This window comes from Anabrus simplex, chromosome 1, assembly GCF_040414725.1.
Source record: "Anabrus simplex isolate iqAnaSimp1 chromosome 1, ASM4041472v1, whole genome shotgun sequence".
Taxonomy (NCBI): domain Eukaryota; kingdom Metazoa; phylum Arthropoda; class Insecta; order Orthoptera; family Tettigoniidae; genus Anabrus; species Anabrus simplex.
In genome coordinates this window covers 454,075,365-454,094,994 of record NC_090265.1, presented here as the reverse complement: position 1 = coordinate 454,094,994, position 19,630 = coordinate 454,075,365, and the positions used below count along the sequence as shown (strand labels likewise).

General features: G+C 40.4%; 1 protein-coding gene across 3 annotated transcripts in view; it reads left to right on the top strand.

Moving 5' to 3' along the window:
* Positions 1–19,630, top strand: part of Lmpt (Limpet) — a 1,284,547-nt gene that overhangs the window by 432,167 nt on the left and 832,750 nt on the right. The gene's annotated exons all lie outside the window — the stretch shown is intronic.

Sequence of the window (19,630 nt, the reverse complement as noted above, 5' to 3'; positions counted from 1 at the left end):
GCCTCGTGCAGCTCTTGTAAGTCAGACCCACCGACGATGGACAGCGCAGCGTCTGCATGCATAGGAAACTGAATATTGTTGTAGTGGAGGATAGTGTTATGTGTGGTATATGAATAACAGGAATATTGGGGATAGCGCAAAGGCCCAGTCCATAAACCACAGGAATTAAGAGGTTACGGTTACAATCTCTCGGCCAAGCTGGGAATCGAACCCATGGCCCCGAGGATCGACTGATAAGACACCACTCAGACGTGGAGCCGGTCAGTTTTAGGGATGATAATTTGATAATGTGTTATATTACTGACCAGTTTGTGCAGGAGACGGCAACCCTTTCATTTCTTACAACCCTAGAACAGTATTCGCCATCTTTTCCAGAATAAATACCACATGGTTTAAGAGGAGACGGCAAAACTTTCATTTCTTAACCCCTTCGAACAGTATTTGCCTCTGCCGTGCGGTTAGCTGTGAGCTTGCATTCGGGAGATACGGGGTTAGAACCCCACTGTCGGCACCCTGACGATGGTTTTGCCTGGTTTCCCATTTTCACACCAGACTGGAGCTGTACCTTATTAAGGCTACAGCCGGTTCCTTCCCACTTCTAGCCCTTTCCTATCCAATCGTCGTCACAAGACCTATCTGCGTCGGTGCGACGTAAAAAAGTAAAGTATTTATCCCTTTTTTTCCGGAATAAATACCACGTGGTTTAGGATTAATTGCCTTGTCCGAGCGTCATCATTTAATTTCCTTGTAAGGTTCAGTTTACTTGCTAATAGGCAAATTCGTTAAAACTACTGTTTTCGGAACTACTGCAGATTTTTCTTTCGATAACATTTGACTAAAGCTACAAGAAGAGAAACTTCAGTGATTAGCAAGAGTAACTTCTCCATTGTGCGAATAAATCAGTTGTGGTCATAACGAAGATGATTATTGCTCTGAACATTTACGATCCCACAGTTAACGGCTTTCGTGATTTGTGGTTCTAATTTGAGGTGGTGATTGTTTGTGTATTTAAATACAGGATGATTCGGAAGTCATGCAACCAGGAGGTGTGATGCTGGATGTCCTTAGCTGTTAGGCGAAAATATTTGAACGTGACTCTAGGGAACAATGTTTTTACTGAGGAAAGGATTTTGAGGTACTAAAACTTTACAAAGATGTTTATGTGTTAGAAAGTGAAAAATATCTGCTAAAATGTTCAGAATATTTCTTTTCAAATAACATACAATTTAAGCAGCGGTGTACTATGAGGCAAATGGATATCATGTACTCATCAATCACGCTTCTTCACTTGGCGAAAATTTATGGGCGTAGTGCAGTGCACAATGAACACCATATTCAAATTTTCCATATGAAATCTCCGCCAATTGTCCCGGAATTGAGCCCGATATTGTGAATATGACCGTTCTACGTCTCACGAAGTTAGTCTGGCATTCCTTAAAAGTGGTGTATCAGTAATTCTCACATTATTAATGTCTACCAGACTAAAACTGCGACAATGACGATTTTTTTTTGCTAGTGGCTTTACGTCGCACCGACACAGATAGGTCTTACGGCGACGATGGGATAGGAAAGGCCTAGGAGTTGGAAGGAAGCGGCCGTGGCCTTAATTAAGGTACAGCCACAGCATTTGCCTGGTGTGAAAATGGGAAACTACGGGAAGCTATCTTCAGGGCTGCCGACAGTGGGATTCGAACCCACTATCTCCCGAATACAAGTCCACAGCCGCGCGCCTCTAACCGCACGGCCAACTCGCCCGATGAATTATTTTTAAGGAAATTCACAAACGAATTTGTATTTATCCTTTAAAGTTCCCATTTTTGACCCTGTAAGCGAATTGATTTTTCTTTTAGCACTGTCGAGTTCCTTAAGAATCTCCACCTTTGTTGTTGCTTCTAGTTTGTCATGGAGACGGCACAAGGAATTCAAATTAGCAAAATTGTATGCCAGTTCGTTTCTTAAAGTGCTGTCCTTTAATATATTTTGAAGAGTTTCTTTGAAGGTGCATCTTCTTCATCCAGTTCTGTTACGACCGGTCTAAAACTTTCGAAATTATTTGCACAGTGCATCATCGCGGCAAGCCAATGTACCCTATCGAGTGACTATAAGGATTGGCGATAATGGGCATTGAGGATTTTTGTCTCTGTAGAAATCAATCCTCTTTGGTGACTTCACAAAGGTTTTCTTTCCGTTCGACACCAATCTGTTCACACAATGATGGTTCGCGCCATTTGGTCACAAAAAAACGTATACTAGCATACTACAGCCTAGCTACTGCTGTTGACATTTCTTTACATGCCAGCAAAAATTAACGTTTGCTAACATCTCATCATTTTCAAGTAAACCAATAACTACATTTTCCACGTTTCTGTCACTAGAGTCCATAGTCTCGTCAACATATACTAATAATTTCCCCATTTTTATTCACGGCTTCGATATTTTGCAATGTTTCCTCATAGCACTTCGGAAGATGTTTCCTCAAAGTAGGTTCTTGTGAAGCATCGAAGTTCGTATACTTCAAAATAAATTAAAACCCACTGTTGTTCATTTTATAAATAAGAATATTAGCTAAAATCAAAGCATCCATACATCTAGGCTCTACATTGTATCTCCAGATCTTTGTGGTCAACTCAAATTAGGACGGAAGATTTAATAAAATAAGTCTCTCTCTCTCTCTCTCTCTCTCTCTCTCTACTCATAACGAATCATTATTTTACCTAAAGAAGTACACGGACAAGTAAAATACTGTATAAACCTTAACTGATTGATACACTGTTCACAGTTGATTAAAATATTGATCATATTAAAATGATGAACTGTTCGGAGGATTCGTGTCTTAATACTTTTAGCTCTCATACTTCAAACCAACAGCCTTTCATTTTTTGCAATACATTTTATTTGGTACGTACTAAAGATGATTAACAGCCTAAAGCCTATAGCCATTTCTGAGCACGATAAGAATGAGATATTTCGTACTGAAGGGGTTGTGGGAATGTACTACATTTTCGGACTAGGGGCCCGCATGCTCTCAATCCGGCACTGAGAAGAGAGTTTGACGACTTATCTAGAAACTCCCATGCAGGTGTATTCCTCACTATTTGCCGCTGCATTGTTACTGTTGTTCCCGCCCTTTGCTACGACTTAAAGTGAATAGAATAACACTCCATAAACAATAAGGCTTACATCCCTATCCTAATAAATATTGACTTGCAGCATTCTGTCTATCAGCGCGTTGTGTTGTGAGAGACGCTCGGAGTATATTGTTTGCTGTTTGTGTATGCATATATTTATATCTGATCCCCTCTTTCTACTTCTTAAGTTTCCAGTTGTTTGTCCAAATTTGAACAATGTTTAGCTGATGGAACACAACGAATCCTCCACATTTTGACGTGCCTTTTCTCTCACCACTTGTGGATGTAAACCAGGAAGTTGCAATAAATGTACTCGGTATTCAAGACGTGTCCATCAAGAGAGCAGGACTTGAAATGCGAGAGTGTGTTCTGTCTAAATAAACTGAGAGCCTTCAGATAAATTGCAACTCAATTCATCAAGAGATCATGTGTAGTCTTAGTTCATCTTTCGGCAGCTCGTTCTGTGAATCTGTTGAGTTCTAGCTCAGCCTTGTTTCCTTCAAAATAAACCAAAGCCTGATGTGCTTCTGACTATGGTTTCTTCCCTTGTTTCACAATGAAATTCTGAATGGAGGTATATTATATCGTTTTGGATTTAGTCGTCTATTAGACTTGCCAAGTGTTCACTGTTTCCCCTCGTTTGTACTGGATCTCTGTCCGATGACGCTGGCCGAATATTATTTCATTTTCGTTTTTTGCGACCAAATACTTTATTTGATTGGGCATTTTGAATATCACTACAAATGCTATGGATTAATATTTTGGCCAGTACCAGTTCATTTGTTGTACCATTGTCGAAGAAAGAGAGGTTTCTTGTTTGGACATACAGTGGTAGTTTTGAAGAACATATTTGACTCTTCCTTTCGTCATAGTTTGCCGCTAAATGTGTCGTGTTCCTTAGGAAGGCAGATGACCTTTTCTTAAAAAGAGGACTTCCAGGAGGTTAAAAATTATAACAAGGAAAAATTAAAGATAAATTTTACATTGTGTAAATACTTTTCGTTTTCTACAGTGTATGATACTTTAGTTAGGTGTACATACTTCTTGGGAATATATTCAGTCATTATCATTAGGGAGCGAATTTTTATGTAATTACATTTTTTGCGTATGTTCTAAGACAACTTACGAAGTTTATTGGTCATATTGTGCATCACCAATTCTAATAACCTAATCTAATTTCATATAAAATACATATTTTTACAACAGCGCATAAATCGGCAATAATTGTTACTCAGTGAAATTTAAATAGCTTCTGTATTATACAATGATATTACTCTCTTTAACTATGCACGTTTGACGTCCTGTGATGTGGAGCGATCGTATTCGCAGTATAAGGCGTTCTGTAGAGATAATCGGCATGCATTTGTGATGGGCAATTTGGAGATGACCTTTGTTGTTCACTACGTCTAGCAGCTGATGTTCCAGCGTGGACAGGTGAGTACGAATTGATACAATTTTTTCAAAGATGATATTTAAAAAACATTACCTTTTTTGTAAATATCATGATATCTATTCTGGCTCGTGAAAAATTAATATAAAATAGGTACTTTTCCATACACAGACATCTCAGAATGCCAAGTAAGCAGGTTCAAACCACTCATAGATACTGTTGTTGGATTTGTAAAAGGTGTAATAAAATCCATTCGAGAATCCGTATTGTACGATGTAGACATGTAAAGGACATCTTGTGATATATTCGGTGTTAATCCGCCAATATTAATTGAAATCTAAGCAATAGGTCACCTAGTACAGTTCCGCTTCTTCTGCCCTCTGGTGATTTAAAATTAATGTGGCGGTATTTTCAGAAAATGACAACAGGATACTTGCCAATACCGACAGCTGTACAAACCTAACCTCCGTTTTTTTTTTTTTTTTTTGAGTGACCGAGCTTGATAGCTGCAGTCGCTTAAGCGCAGTCAGTATCCAGTGTTTGGGAGATAGTGGGTTCGAATCCCACTGTTGGCAGCCCTGAAGATGGTTTTCCGTGGTTTCCCATTTTCACACCAGGCAAATGCTGGGGCTGTACCTTAACTAAGGCCACGGACGCTTCCTTCCCATTCCCAGGCCTTTCCTGTCCCATCGTCGCCATAAGACATATCTGTGTCGGTGCGACGTAAAGCAAATAGCAAAAAAAAAAAAAAATTGAGATGGAAATAGAAAACTACAGGCCTGGTCAACCTGATGCTCTGTTTTTACACCACATAGAATAAATAATGATCTATGAGAGGATAATTTCAATTTTTATTTGTTTGTCTGTTGAAGCATCACGAGAAAACGGATTGAGGAATTTCATAAAACTTGGTGTTTTGGTTTAGGATAAGGGCGAGTAGGATCTTAGCTATATGTCATTTTTAAAACATCACCAGGAGAGAGGAAGCCTGAAACATAAAACTGGGTTTATCTCTCTTGTTTAGAATATTGTTTATAAACATTTTTCTACACTTTATTCGATGCAGTGAAAAATAAGGGAAATAGTGACAATCGTGTAAAAGTTTAAATACAAGACTCGATGCAGATTATTGTTATTATTATTATTATTATTATTATTATTTTGCAAGTCGCTTTACGTCGCACCGACACAGATAGGTCTTATGGCAACGATGGGACAGGAAATGGCTAGGAGTGAGAATGAAGCGTCCGTGGCCTTAATTAAGGTTCAGCCCCAGCATTTGCTTGGTGTGAAAATGGAAAACCATCTTCAGGGTTGTCGACAGTGGGGTTCGAACCCACCATCTCCCGAATACTGGATACTGGCCGCACTTAAGCGACTGCAGCTATCGAGCTCGGTGATGCAGAATTACTGTGGAGATCATCCCGGTCAGGTGTTCACACTTTATACGTACATCACGGGCGAGTTGGCCGTGCGGTTAGGGGCGCGCAGCTGTTAGCTTGCATCCGGGAGATAGTGCGACGTAAGACAAATAGTAAATAAATAAATAAATAAATAAATAAATAAAATAAAATAAAATAAAATAAAATAAAATAAAATAAAATAAAATAAAATAAAATAAATAAGCACATCTGATGGTATATGTTAAATATTAACCTAAAACTTGGTTTCTACAATGAAATATTGCAATCCATATGGAAGGGAAGGAGGACACAGGAGAAGGACTGAACACAAAGAAAACCTAATTTGTTAAAAATGTCCGCTTATAACATCAAAATCACCACATAATATTTGATGCCAAATCTCCATGAAAAATGAAATGTCGTATGGCGTTTGGTACTGGGAGTGTCCGAGGACGAGTAGGCTTGCCAGATGCAGGTCTTTTGATTTGACTCCCGTAGTCCACCTGCGCATCGTGATGAGGATGAAATAATGAAGACGACACATACACTCAGCCCCGGTGCCAGCAAAATTAACAAATTATGATTAAAATTCCCGACCCTGCCGGGAATCGAACCCGGGATCCCTGTGACCGAAGGCCAGCACGCTAACCATTTAGCTATGGAGCCGGACCCAAATCTCCATAATATAATTATATAAAATTGGATTGTATGAAAATACTAGAACACCTGTTTTGATTCCATTCAAACGTCTTATAAAAGCTGGAAAGTGTGACTTATATTCAATATATATATATATTTTAAGCCCATTTAAAATTTTCAGTTACTTCTTATGTAGTAATTTCGACTGTCGAAGACGGGCTTACGTACTTGTTAATTATAAATAACGTTTTAATTATCTTCTGTGTAGTAAAGTAACTCCCTTACTTCACTTGCTAGCAGTCATTTTGTTCGATATAATACAAATGTAGCATTATTATTAACATTTAAGGTATTAATTAAGGACTTTTTTCCTTTGACGGATACCCTGTATTTATACTGTAAATTCTACTTCAATTGTTGTGATGTGATATTAGCTATGTGATAAATAAAATAAATGGTAAGAAATGTTGATGCACTAAGGATGTTTAAATGTCCCCTCTCCTTGTCGTCTGCTTCCGGAACGTTAAAAAATACCCTGTAGGACAGAATTTTATTATTATTATTATTATTATTATTATTATTATTATTATTATTATTATTATTATTATATTACTAATAATAAGAGGAAGAAGAATATTGTAAGCGAATGTTATGCCAAGTTTCATTTCTCTTTCCTGTATCTTTGTTGGCGAGACCTAGTGTTTACAGTGCACTGTCATTTCCGGTATACACTTGCTCATTTTTTTGTTTTTGTTTTTACTTCCATTGATCTGTCTCAGTTTAATGCTTGGCTTTGACGAGAAGAATGTAGCAGAGGTATGAGCGATACTATAGAGCGTTCCAACCTTAAATTGCAGTACAGCGTAGATGGAGCGCGCTGTTGCGAAATCGACTCGTGAAGATCACGCTCGAGTGTGACTCAAACAGGGCGTCACAGTTTCACATTTTTCGTTTGTAATTTTGTAATTTTAAGTTCATTCATTAATTAATTAATATTTGTAGGATGGTAAAATAAATACAACATACCTTAAACACTGGCGTTGCTCTCAGACATTGGACGTACACCTTTTAACATTTCTGCAAGGCCTGATGTTCCCGCTTTGGATGAAACAGGTTCGGGATATGAACTTGAGGATGATCCGGACGATGAAGAAAGTCGTATTAAAAACTTTTCATCGTGGACATCGTCCTGTAATTCGTCTGCTTTCCACAAAACTCTTTCATTTTTCTTTACTTCGTTCACGTAATTTGCCCAATTGTCTTATATTTTTATGGCATACAAATTTTAGTTCAGCATTTAGAACAAAACCATGTTCATTACCCACGTAGACTAAGGCAAATCACGGTCCTCGGCTTTTCGGTGGCCTAAGACCCGAACTCACCCCTTCAAAAGCGGCCTGCCGTGCACCTTTCACTGTCGTATCCTTCCATTGCCAATATTTACCCACGATTCATCTATGTAAATTATAGCTTTATTTTGTGCTCTTAAACGTTTTATCTCCCTGCGATATCTGTGCCTCCAGTTAATAATTTCATCGGTTTCAGTGAAAGCTGCTTTATTACCCCGTCTTAAATTACGGAAGCCTATATCATGTAAGAAGCGATTCAACGGAGTTTTGGAAAATCGTGGCAAAGAATCTTTTCCATTTACGCGACTCAAAATCACGTTCAATGTCGGTGGTATGTTAGCAAATAAAAGAGTGAACCACCCGACGCATCCACTTCTAACAATTTCATCCTATTTAATTTTTCTGTCGTCCTTCTCTTTTTTTTTTTTTTTTTTTCGAGAGTTCGCAAAGGACCATGTGTGTGTTCCTTCCTTATAGCATAGATTGTTCTTTCGGAACAACCTGTAGCTTTAGCTGTTTCACAGATTGCGCTGCTCATATTCATAGTCTTTAAAAAATAATCCAGGACACTCATTATAATATTGCGTTCTTTTCCCCTGAGTTTACCTACGGAACGTTTCTTTTTAATTTGACGATCCATTATACATCTTTCTGCACTTTTTCTTCGAACTAAGAACTATACATACGAGCACGAACTGACAACTACACAGACTACACAAACACAAGCCATTGTCCTAAAGAACTATACATTTATCACTGATCTTATCCGGCTCCATGGCTAAATGGTTAGCGTGCTGGCCTTTGGCTCCAGAGGGCCCCGGGTTCGATTCCCGGCCGGGTCGGGGATTTTAACCTTCATTGGTTAATTCCAATGGCTCGGGGGCTGGGTGTGTGCGCCGTTTTCAGCATTAGAATACATCACAGGTAGGGGCCCCATTCTTACAGACGCGCAGGTCGCCTATGGGGAGTCAACACTGGAACGACCTGCACTCGGCCTCTTCGGAGGCCACACACCATTAAATATTATATATATATATATCACTGATCTTTATTTAATCAATCTTATAATACTGATTAAATGAACACCACTGCACACGGCTGCCAGTATATTTAAAAGCTCAGCCAGCCGAGTCACTCGTGAAACGTAAACAAAACGAGACGTTCTCCCTGTCATAAATTAAAAGATAACGAGATAGGGACTCGAGGAATGATTTTAAAATAACTTCCATATTCGAAGAGCGTTTGCTTTGCTTTAACCACGCCATGATCCTTCTGCACATTTTCTTCGAAATTAGATCCCCACGCACGAGCACGAACTCACGAACCACACAAACGAAATACACTTTCCCTCAAGAATTGTACATATGTCACTGATATGTTTTTAATCGCTATTATACATACTACTGATAAATGAGCACTGTACTGCATGCGACTGTCTGGAAATGTTAAAAGCGCATGTTTGGGAGATGACTACCGGTACTTCAGCTAGCCAGACAGACAGCCAGCCGAGTCACGCGCGAAACCAAAATTCAAGGAGATATTCTTCCTGTCACAAATTAATAACTAAGCAAGATAGGAACTTCGGGATTGTTTTAAAAATAACTTCCATATCCGAAGACCATTTGCCTCGCTTTGACCCCCCATGCAAATTCAACAGGAAAGACGCTGGCCAGCGACTGACTTTTTCGTGCCTGCACATAAAATTTCCTGAACATGACTGAAAATAAACGCATATACTGCATTTTTTTTATCATTTAAATTTAAAAATAAACTTATCTACATCGAGCTGAAATGTTTCTTTACCAGCAATGAAAAAATTAGGAAAATAATGAATATAAAATAGGAGTTATGGCATGATAAGTTCTATGCAATGAAGATTTTGCATTTGGCGAAACTTTCCATTATATTACCATTTTCACACTAAATAATTTTTTTACATTTTTTTTGTTAACGGCATCAAATGCGCCTTGAAATTCTGTACATAACACGATATTCACCCATTTTAACCGATAACATTCTGATTCACGGATATTTGGCAAACCCGCTGCGTTAGAGTAGGACAGCGCTACCCGCAAAACATGGGAGAAGGAAAGAGACGGAATTATCCCATTACTGCTGTACTGCAATTTAAGGTTGGAACGCTCTATAGTAATGGTGTTCCTTACGCAACAAATCCCAGTGATGAAAGGTATGAAAATGTCGCTCATAGAGTCGGTAGGTGTGTGCATTTCAGTGGACTTGGCGGACTAATATGGAACAGCTAATTTTGAGAAAAGCAGTGGGAGACTGCATCACCCCATCATTTCCCTAGTACGCTTCTGCAGTGACACATAGGCCATCTATGACAGCTAACAGCGAACTGTTGAGAATCAAACCAGCCTACCTGAAGATTACGCGTTTCAGGCTGTCGTCCCACCTCATTACAACCAACTGAGCGAATGAAAGTTGTTTTATCGCAGCCCATAAAAGAGTGCTTAGTTACTTTGTGTTGTCGCTGAGCAATAATGACTCGTAAAGTGAATTAATAGGCTACCCTTCAACGTTGTTCGGATTGTCAGCTCAACGTCTGTTTATCGAGAGCGATATCACGCGTAAACAAACTTGCAATACAACCACGGCGTATCAGTGAGAAGCCTCCTTGATAAAGATACAGTAATTATTAGTTTGAGATTTGTCATCATCAGGATAGGGCAAGTCTCAGTGGAGAAATTCGTATCATTAGATCACGTAAAAACACCTCAGTTTACTGTAAGCCTTCTCGGTGGTTATGGGATGCAGAATACAGATTTGTTGATGGAGATTGATCGGCCAGATGGAACTTCATACATTGAATGGATTTCCCTGTATATGTCTATAATTACTGTACTTCACTGTTGGCCTCGGCTCGATCCAGGCCATTCCACTTGGGAGTTTGAAATGCATGTGGTTCGGATTCCACGTAAACCTCGAGGTGCTGTGTCTATGAGCACGATATTAGCAGTCACATAAAGCTACAAACTTGTGTATTTTACTCTTCTATTTTGAATTCTTCCCGCTTCCAACTGCTTGGGTGAATGGTCGGTTCAGAAGGCCCTTGGTTCGTTTCCCGTCGAGGTCGGGCATTTTAACTGCGTATGCTTAATCCATCTGGCTCGTGGACTGGGTTTGTGTACGTCTTAATACACTTCCCCTCATTCCCACACAACACATTACACTACTAAGGCTGAATTGAGTGGCTCAGACGGTTGAGGCGCTGGCCAGGTCCCAACTTGGCAGGTTCGATCCTGACTCAGTCCGGTGGTATTTCAAGCTGCTCTCAACCTCATGTTGATGGATTTACTGGCACGTAAAAGAACTCCTGTGGGCCTAAATTCCGGCACATAGGCATCTCCCAAAATCGTACAAGTAGTTAATAGGACGTAAAGCCAATAACATTAATATTATTATAATTATTCTTAGTATTATTATTGTTATTTCTAGCAAGAGGCCTCCGTGGCTCAGGCGGCAGCGCGCCGGCCTCTAACCGCTGGCTTCTGTAGTTCAAATTCCGGTCACTCCATATGAGATTTGTGAAGTAAGCGGCCGTCGCGTTAATTAAGGTACAGTCCCAGCATTTGCCTGGTTTGAAAATGGAAAACCACGGAAAACTATCTTCAGGGCTGCCGACAGTGGAGTTATAAGCCCCTATCTCCCGAATGCAAGATCACAGCTAACCGCACGGGAGTAGAACTGTTCAGACCCGTCATTATCACCTTCTCTATTCGACCCTTTTTATAGTCCTCCGACCTCAATTTGTGAGCCCTAGAGAACCTTTCTTTACACCCTTCATGGCCCTTTCCTTTCTTCTGTCGATACCTTCATTCTTCGAAGGGTATGTTCTCTTCCTTTTTCTCTTTCTCTTCTGCCGCTTCTCTCACACCCTGGAGAGGTCACAGGTGCGAAATGTATCGCAAATGTTGTATTGACCTTGTTATACGGCCGGGTGCTCATCCTGACGCCATTAGGGATGTATTCCCTGTGCCGGTTGTGTGTGTGCATAAAGAGAAGTGTACTGAGACATACACCAACACCCAGTCCCCAAGCTGGAGGATTAAATCAGGCGTAGCTAAAATCCAGGATTCTCGGAACCGAAAGCCACAGCGCTGACTATTTAGCCAGGGAGCCGAACTCTCCGTTTCTCTTCCGATTAGTGTTACGAGAGAATGATTGCGTAGTTGTGCTTCCACTTAAAACGAAACAAAACAACAATAATAATATTATTATTATTATTATTATTATTATTATTATTATTATTATTATTATTATTATTATTATTAACACTTAAGAAAACTCCAAGAACATCAGAGTTTCCAACCAAAGCCGAAGCTGAAAACATTATTATATTGGATTTACGTCCCACCAACTTCGACGTATCTGTAAACCGTAAAAGTAGTTAAAGTACATAAAATCAGTACCATTCTTCTTCTTCTTCTTCTTCTTCTTCTTCTTATTATTATTATTATTATTATTATTATTATTACATACATCTGTATCACAGGCTTATGCCATTCACCTCCACACTTCTTTATCTTTACATCAATAAAATTTGAGTCCCTCCATCGTCACTTTGGTCTATCTGTGCTTCTCTCAACCCCTATGGCTGAATCCATTACTCTCCAGAGTAACTTATCCTCCTCCAATCGCATTACAAGCCCCTACCACCGAAGTCGTTTTACGTGCAGAACGTCATATATCGAGTTCATTCCTAACTGGGCCGTATCTCCTCATTCTGAGTAACCTCCCGGTATTTTCCCCACCTATTCGTACCCCCAGTCACCTTCGCATGTCTGTTACTTCCAACTTATGAACTTCCAACTTTTCACTTCCGTGTAGCAGACTCGACCGAATGAGTGGCTCAGAGATCGGGGTTGGGTCATGTAGGTGTCAGCTTGCATTCGGAAGATAGCGGGTTCGAACCCCGCTGTCGGAAGACTTAAAGACGGCTTTCCATGGTTTCCAATTTCCATATCAGGCACAATGGGGCTCTACCTTAATTAAGGCCACGGCTGCTTCCTTCCTTCCTTCCTTCCTTCCTTCCTTCCTTCCTTCCTTCCTTCCTTCTCACTCCTAGCCCTTTCCTATCCCGTCGTCTTCATAAGACCTATCTGTGTCGCTGAGACGTAAAGCAAATTGTGAAAAAGGAAAGCAAAATCCACCTGGAGACAGACTATTATTATTATTATTATTATTATTATTATTATTATTATTATTATTATTATTATTATTTAAAGCGGTTTCATAGCAGTCCAGACGTCAACATCGACAGATTTGATTGTATTTTCCTTTTGTTCTGGCCATCCTGGCGGAATCAGTTAATTCACCCATCCAGAACGTAGAAGATTCAGTTTCGAGTCCTCGTCTGAGGATCACATCTACTTTAATAGAAGCTCTCGTCTACGTCTACAGGAAAGTTGCGTTTGCTCGGTTCTCATATTTACGTTTGAAGTCAATGGGATGTTGGAGTTCCTATTACAGATTTTAGCGCCGCTCGACCTGAGATTGCTTGTGACCTAGAACGCAGTGTTGTGACTGCTCTGTAGCTAATGACCTAAAAAGCCTCCTCAGCAGGGGGCTGTCGATCAACAACCCAGACGCCTTTTAGCCTGTCACAGCGCCGGAAGAACTGTAACATGCGTCCGACGCGGAGAACCTTCAGTCCTTCATTGACTCTCAGCAGTCGCTCATAATGGATCCTGGAGATAAAATGTTCCTACCTATTTTCTCGCCAGCTTAAAGCTGAATGAAGATCCCCTAACAAGTATAAAAACTACGACCATAGCAATCTTACTGCTGGTAAAATCCAACATTATAAGATACGGTTTGGCGAGTTGGCCGTGCGCGTGGAGGCGTGCGGCTGTGAGCTTGCATCCGGGAGATAGTAGGTTCGAATCCCACTATCGGCAGCCCTGAAAATGGTTTTCCGTGGTTTCCCATTTTCACACCAGGCAAATGCTGGGGCTGTACCTTAATTAAGGCCACGGCCGCTTCCTTCCAACTCCTAGGCCTTTCCTATCCCATCGTCGCCATAAGACCTATCTGTGTCGGTGCGACGTATAGCCCCTAGCAAAAAAAAAAAAGAAGATACGGTTTTACGCCCCAAGTATAGCTACATATCGAACTTGCTTCGCATTTGAATATATTTGAGTATTTATTTGGAAATCGTCAAGCTACTCTTTATCCAGTCAGTAGACTAATGGGTGGGATGGTGTGATGCTTGTAAAATGAAAGTAAGAGAAAATTTGTTCTTTGGCGTGCGCAATGAAACGAATTCATTTTATCTACCATACACACAGTGGTAATACTTGTGTGTAATAATGGTACCATCCTTACTCCTAGAGAAATTTGTATTCTTATTTTTAATGCATTTTTCTGCTTTATCCATAATTAGAGGTGAGCTTACAATACAATAAAATTAGGATATTAAATGATATTTTAAATGCAAGGTAAATGATAGAACATTAGAGTAAAACTCCGCTGTCTCAGTCCAGGAGATTGTAATTCTTAGAGCTATGTTGTGATCAGTGTTACAGAACATTAAGACGAAAAAATGTTGGAGTTCCAGCAGTAAGTATGAGATTCTTGGAACTTACAGCAAAAGTGTTCTTGATTAAAATAGACTTTTAGGCATCTTAAAATGGGCTCTAAAACTGTCATAGCAACTAAAATGCTGCTCAGACATTTAAAATGCAATTTCCGTCAGCTAAAAATAATATTTTATACGGCTAAAATGTGTTTCTACCTTCTCTTATTACAATAATTTACTAATTAGTATTAAGTATTCGAATACCCCCTAGGGACACCAGAATCTTGACATCCGTGTGGGTCTTGTGTGCTTGTTGATCCAGAGGGCTATGCTAGGTCAGGGTTACCCATCCTGGACTAGCCTCAGAGTAGACTGAAACTAACCAGGTGTCCCCCGAGTTGGTTGAGAAGCCCCTGTGATCTTTTCCTCCATTTCTATTTCTTCCTCTCGTATCCTAACCTCATTAATTTTCATTCCATTTACAGTCTAGCCAGCCACTCTGCCTTGAGTAGTATGTTTGCTCTCTGAGCGTGTGTGTATGTGGAGGTTCTATCCTCCACAATCACAATCTTCGGGTGCTAGCAATTCATGGCTACTGAGTGAGTAATCGCTGTCGACTCACCTCCAGATACCAAACGACCTCCGTGTTGCCCGAACATTTCCCTAGCTACTCGTGAGACCAAACACACAACCGGATAATTTAAATTTAAATTTGCCTAAGGCTGCCGGCCTTTAAATTGTGTCTTTGAAAAATGGTGTAAAGAAACACGAACGTTTCAACAGAGTTGATCTGAACAGCAAACAGGTGTCGGAAGATCGCCTGCCTCTATTTTCTGGATTACAACCAGGGTCGGAGGACAGAGCTATCTTCTAGAGAACTCATTCTTGATCAGTAATACTGAGGAATGTCTTGTTGGTGAAATAGATGAAATGCGGTAAATGCGGGATGGTTGTGTACTCATGTTGCTGAGAGACGTGAACGCCCGTAACACACTCTAGAGTTCTCCGTCTCCCTGCGCTAGGGGAATAATTATTGAGTGATTGATCAATGCCTTTGCTGGCGAGATGTAGTGTTTACAGTGCACTATGTCTTCTGGTATGCGCTATATCAAATTTTTTACTTTCATTAACCTGTCTCAGTCTCATCCTTGGCTTTGACGATATGAAAGTGACTGAGGTATGAGTGATGCTAGTAATACCATTCCTTATGCAGCCAGTCCCTGTTATGAATGGTGTGAAGATATCGCTCATAGGGTCGGTTGGTGCATGCATTTCAGTGGGCTTGGCAGACTGATATGTAATAGCGGCGGCTGGCTCGGTGAGGAAAGCAACGGGAAACTACCTCACTCCTCATTTTTCTAGTACGCCTCTTCAGTGACGCCTAGGCTATTTATGACAGCTGTTGGCGGAGCTGCAGAGGATCAAACCAGCCTTCGGGCTGAATACCCAACATACGATTGTTCCCCTGTCACGGTCGCAAGTTCGTGGTGACCTCTGTGATAGCGACCATTTCCCGATATTTTTCACGCTCTTGATTCAAAGACAGTCCGATGTACCGAAACGCTGGTTACTTCGGCAGACAAAATGGCTAAAGTTTCCAAAATGCGCAGTGTTATCCGAAGAGGTGCTGGGGTCTGTTGAAGACCGGATTTGTTCCATTTAAACTGGAAATCTGGCTGCTGCAGAGGAAACAATACCTTCCTCTTCTGACATCCCTTGTCGGACGCAGGACCCATGGAGGACCGACTAAATTGCAGCAGCCAACCGTGATCGTCGGCGGGCTTTCAGGCATTATCTTCAGAACCCTACGTTGGCCAATCATGTTACATTTGAGCGCCTGTGCGCTAGGGCCGCTTTTTTTTATTCGTGGGAGTAAGCTACTTGGCAAAAGTATATGTCTTCCATGATGGCACATACTCCATCATCGCTAGTGTGGACGAAACTTCGCCGTATTGTAAGAGAATAAAGCGTGATTTTAGTACCCGGAATCTCCATTAATGGAGATAAAATTACGATACCTTCCGTCACTGAAGATTATATCACGTCACATTACGCAGATATATCCACATTTCTGTGGACATTTCTGTCTATTAATCGCGACGCTGAGACTCACCATCTCTCTTTTGTCAAGCGCTTCGTATTCCTATAACGTGCTTTTCACGGAGGGCCAGGTTACGAAATCGCGGGGGGGGGGGGAGGATGGGAGGGTTTTCCCCCCCACCGATGATTTTATCTCAAAAGATCCCCCCCCACTAAAATTGCCCAGGGGTATTGTTTCTTTATAAAATGAGGAAAATTTAATACATATATTACTGAAATCAATGTATTTTACTGCGCATATTTTCATAAAAACAACAACAATAATACCGTACACGTAAGTTAGAAATAATACGATTACTGCTAGACCTTGAACAATAAAACAACGCAGCGGTGGCGACTCCGCACATGCAGCCTAGTTTTCATGTTTCATTCTGGCAAACCCATCTGAAACTCGGGAATAATTTTCCATTGTACATCATTCATGTTATAACAACAGAATTCAAACAAACACAATTTAAATTTACATTTTGAAGGGGAGGGGCAATTTACTTAGAAAGGAATTATATACCCCTATATACTGCCCTACGATCCTTCTTCCCCCCACCGTTTTTTCCGATTTCGCATCCTGCGGAGGGCGCTCGCTCTGTGTAGTAATACGGCTCCTGGGCCAGACAGAATCCATAATAAAATGCTTTAACTTTTGAGTGACCTGTCTGGAATCTGGAAGTCAAGTAGGGATGACACAAAAATGTCAGTGTTGAAATGAAGTAGTATCGTAAAGAAATGAATACAATATATTAATGAATATATACTTACCAGAAATTGTAATAGGAGTTGATGATTGTTTAAAGGGGCAATTTAAAAGTTCAAAATCATCCAGTGATCAGAATAAAAAAACGTGATGATGAAAAATGAATGGATGGATATGAATTTAAAACAATCAGTGGATCCTACACAAAAACTATCATGAACGATAGTATTACTGACCAGGGGACTGCTTCTAAAACACATTCCTGAATGAGGATGCTTGTTGTTTAAAGGGATCCAAAATCCCGGGCAACGGCCCCGCATTATGATACTCTCGCTAGTAAATTAGAACCATGGTATTCGTCATGTTTCGGTACTAAAGAAAAGTAGCATAGACTCACGGTGTTCCACACATTATGGTACTACTCACAAGTATTGTACGTCGCACAGGTAACGCAGACCTATGGTTTTTCTCACATAATGGCGCCACTTATAGGCAACGCAAAACTATTGTGTTCCTAACCTAGTTCTACTATGGCACTAATCACAGACAACGCCCAGACCGTGCTGTTTCTCAATGGTACTGATCACAGGTACTGTAAAACCCATACTGATTCACCCTTTATTGCTACTAATCACAAACCTATTGTGTACATAACATAGTGGTACTACGCGCAAGTAAAGATGGCGACCCATGGTGTTCCCCGCGTGATGGTACTAATCACAAGTAGTTTCATGTTTCTAAGACAATCAGCCCTTGGTCGCCCCTCTTAGTCACGTATTACGGCAGGCAGGGGAAACCGTGGGTGTATTCTTCGTCTGCGTCCTCCATCCACAGGGGTACTGGGAGTTGAATCGTGGCTGAGAAATGATATGGATGCAGAAATTTCCTTACGGAAGAGGGAGTGTATATCGTAGAGATGGGATAGGAATGGCAGGAGGGGGTGGTTCATTCTGGTCAAAGAAGAGTTTGTAAGCTACGAAAAATGACAAACATGAAATTCTAGGTGTAAGGCTCATTTCTAAATAGGCAACTTGATGTCTTGGAGTGTACAGACCGGAAAAGGGTAGCGCTGACGCTGATTCAGAATTACTTGATACAATCAGCTATGTGGGAAACGACATGGTAAGGAATGTGATTATATAGCGGAAGATCTCAATTTATCAAATGTCAATTGGGAAGTTAATGCGAACGACAGGAAGCATGACCCAGAAATGGCAAATAAGGTAATATGGGAAGGACAGGTGATTCAGAAAGTGATGGAACCAACTAGAGGGAAACATATTCTGGGCGTGGTACCGATAAAACCAGATGAGCTGTGTAGAGAAACCGAAGTTATAGATGGTATTAGTGATCACGGAGCTGTTTTTGTCGTAGTTGAAAATAAATGTGATAGGAAGGAAGGTCGTAAAAGTAGGACTATAAGGCAGTACCATATGGCTGATAAAGCAGTCATGAGGGAGTTTAAAAAAAGTAACTATGATCAGTGGAAAATGGTAAATATAAATGTAAACAGATTCTTGTGTGGGTTTAAAGCCATTGTTGAGGAATTTAAAAACAGGTTTATACCTTTAAAGGTGGTAAGCAATCGTAAAGACCTACTTTATTATAACAGAGAAATAAAGAGACTAAGAAGGAGGTGCAGATTGGGAAGAAATAGAGTTACAAATGTCTGTGGAAGTAAGGAGAAATTGAAGGAACTTACTAGGAAATAGGTATCTAGCAAAGAAGTCAGCTAAGGATAAAATGATGGCAAGCATAATTGGCAGTCATACAAAATTTAGTGAAATAGGATCCGGCTCCATGGCTAAATGGTTAGCATGCTGGCATTTGGTCACAGGGGTCCCGGGTTCGATTCCCGGCAGGGTCGGGAATTTTAACCTTAATTGGTTAATTTCACTGGCACGGGGGCTGGGTGTATGTGTCGTCTTCATCATCATTTCATCCCCATCACGACGTGTAGGTCGCCTACGGGAGTCAAATTAAAAGACCTGCATCTGGCGAGCCGAACTTGTCCTCGGGCACTCCCGGCACTAAAAGCCATACGCCATTTCATTTTTAGTGAAATAGGAAAGTATACGTACTTTAAGGCAGAAACAGGTACCAAGAAGGACATTCCAGGAATCATTAATGAACAAGGGGAGTGTGTATGTGAGGATCTTCAAAAGGCAGTATTCAGTCAGCAGTATGTAAATATTGTTGGTTACAAGGATAATGTCCATATAGAGGAGGTGACTAATGCTAAAGAAGTATTAAAATTTAACTATTATAACAATTACATTTACAATAAGATACACAAGCTGAAAACTAGAAAAGCGGCTGGAATTGATATGACAATGGTTTAGGATATACAGTAGTACCATGTCTGAAGTACGTATTTAATTATTTTTTG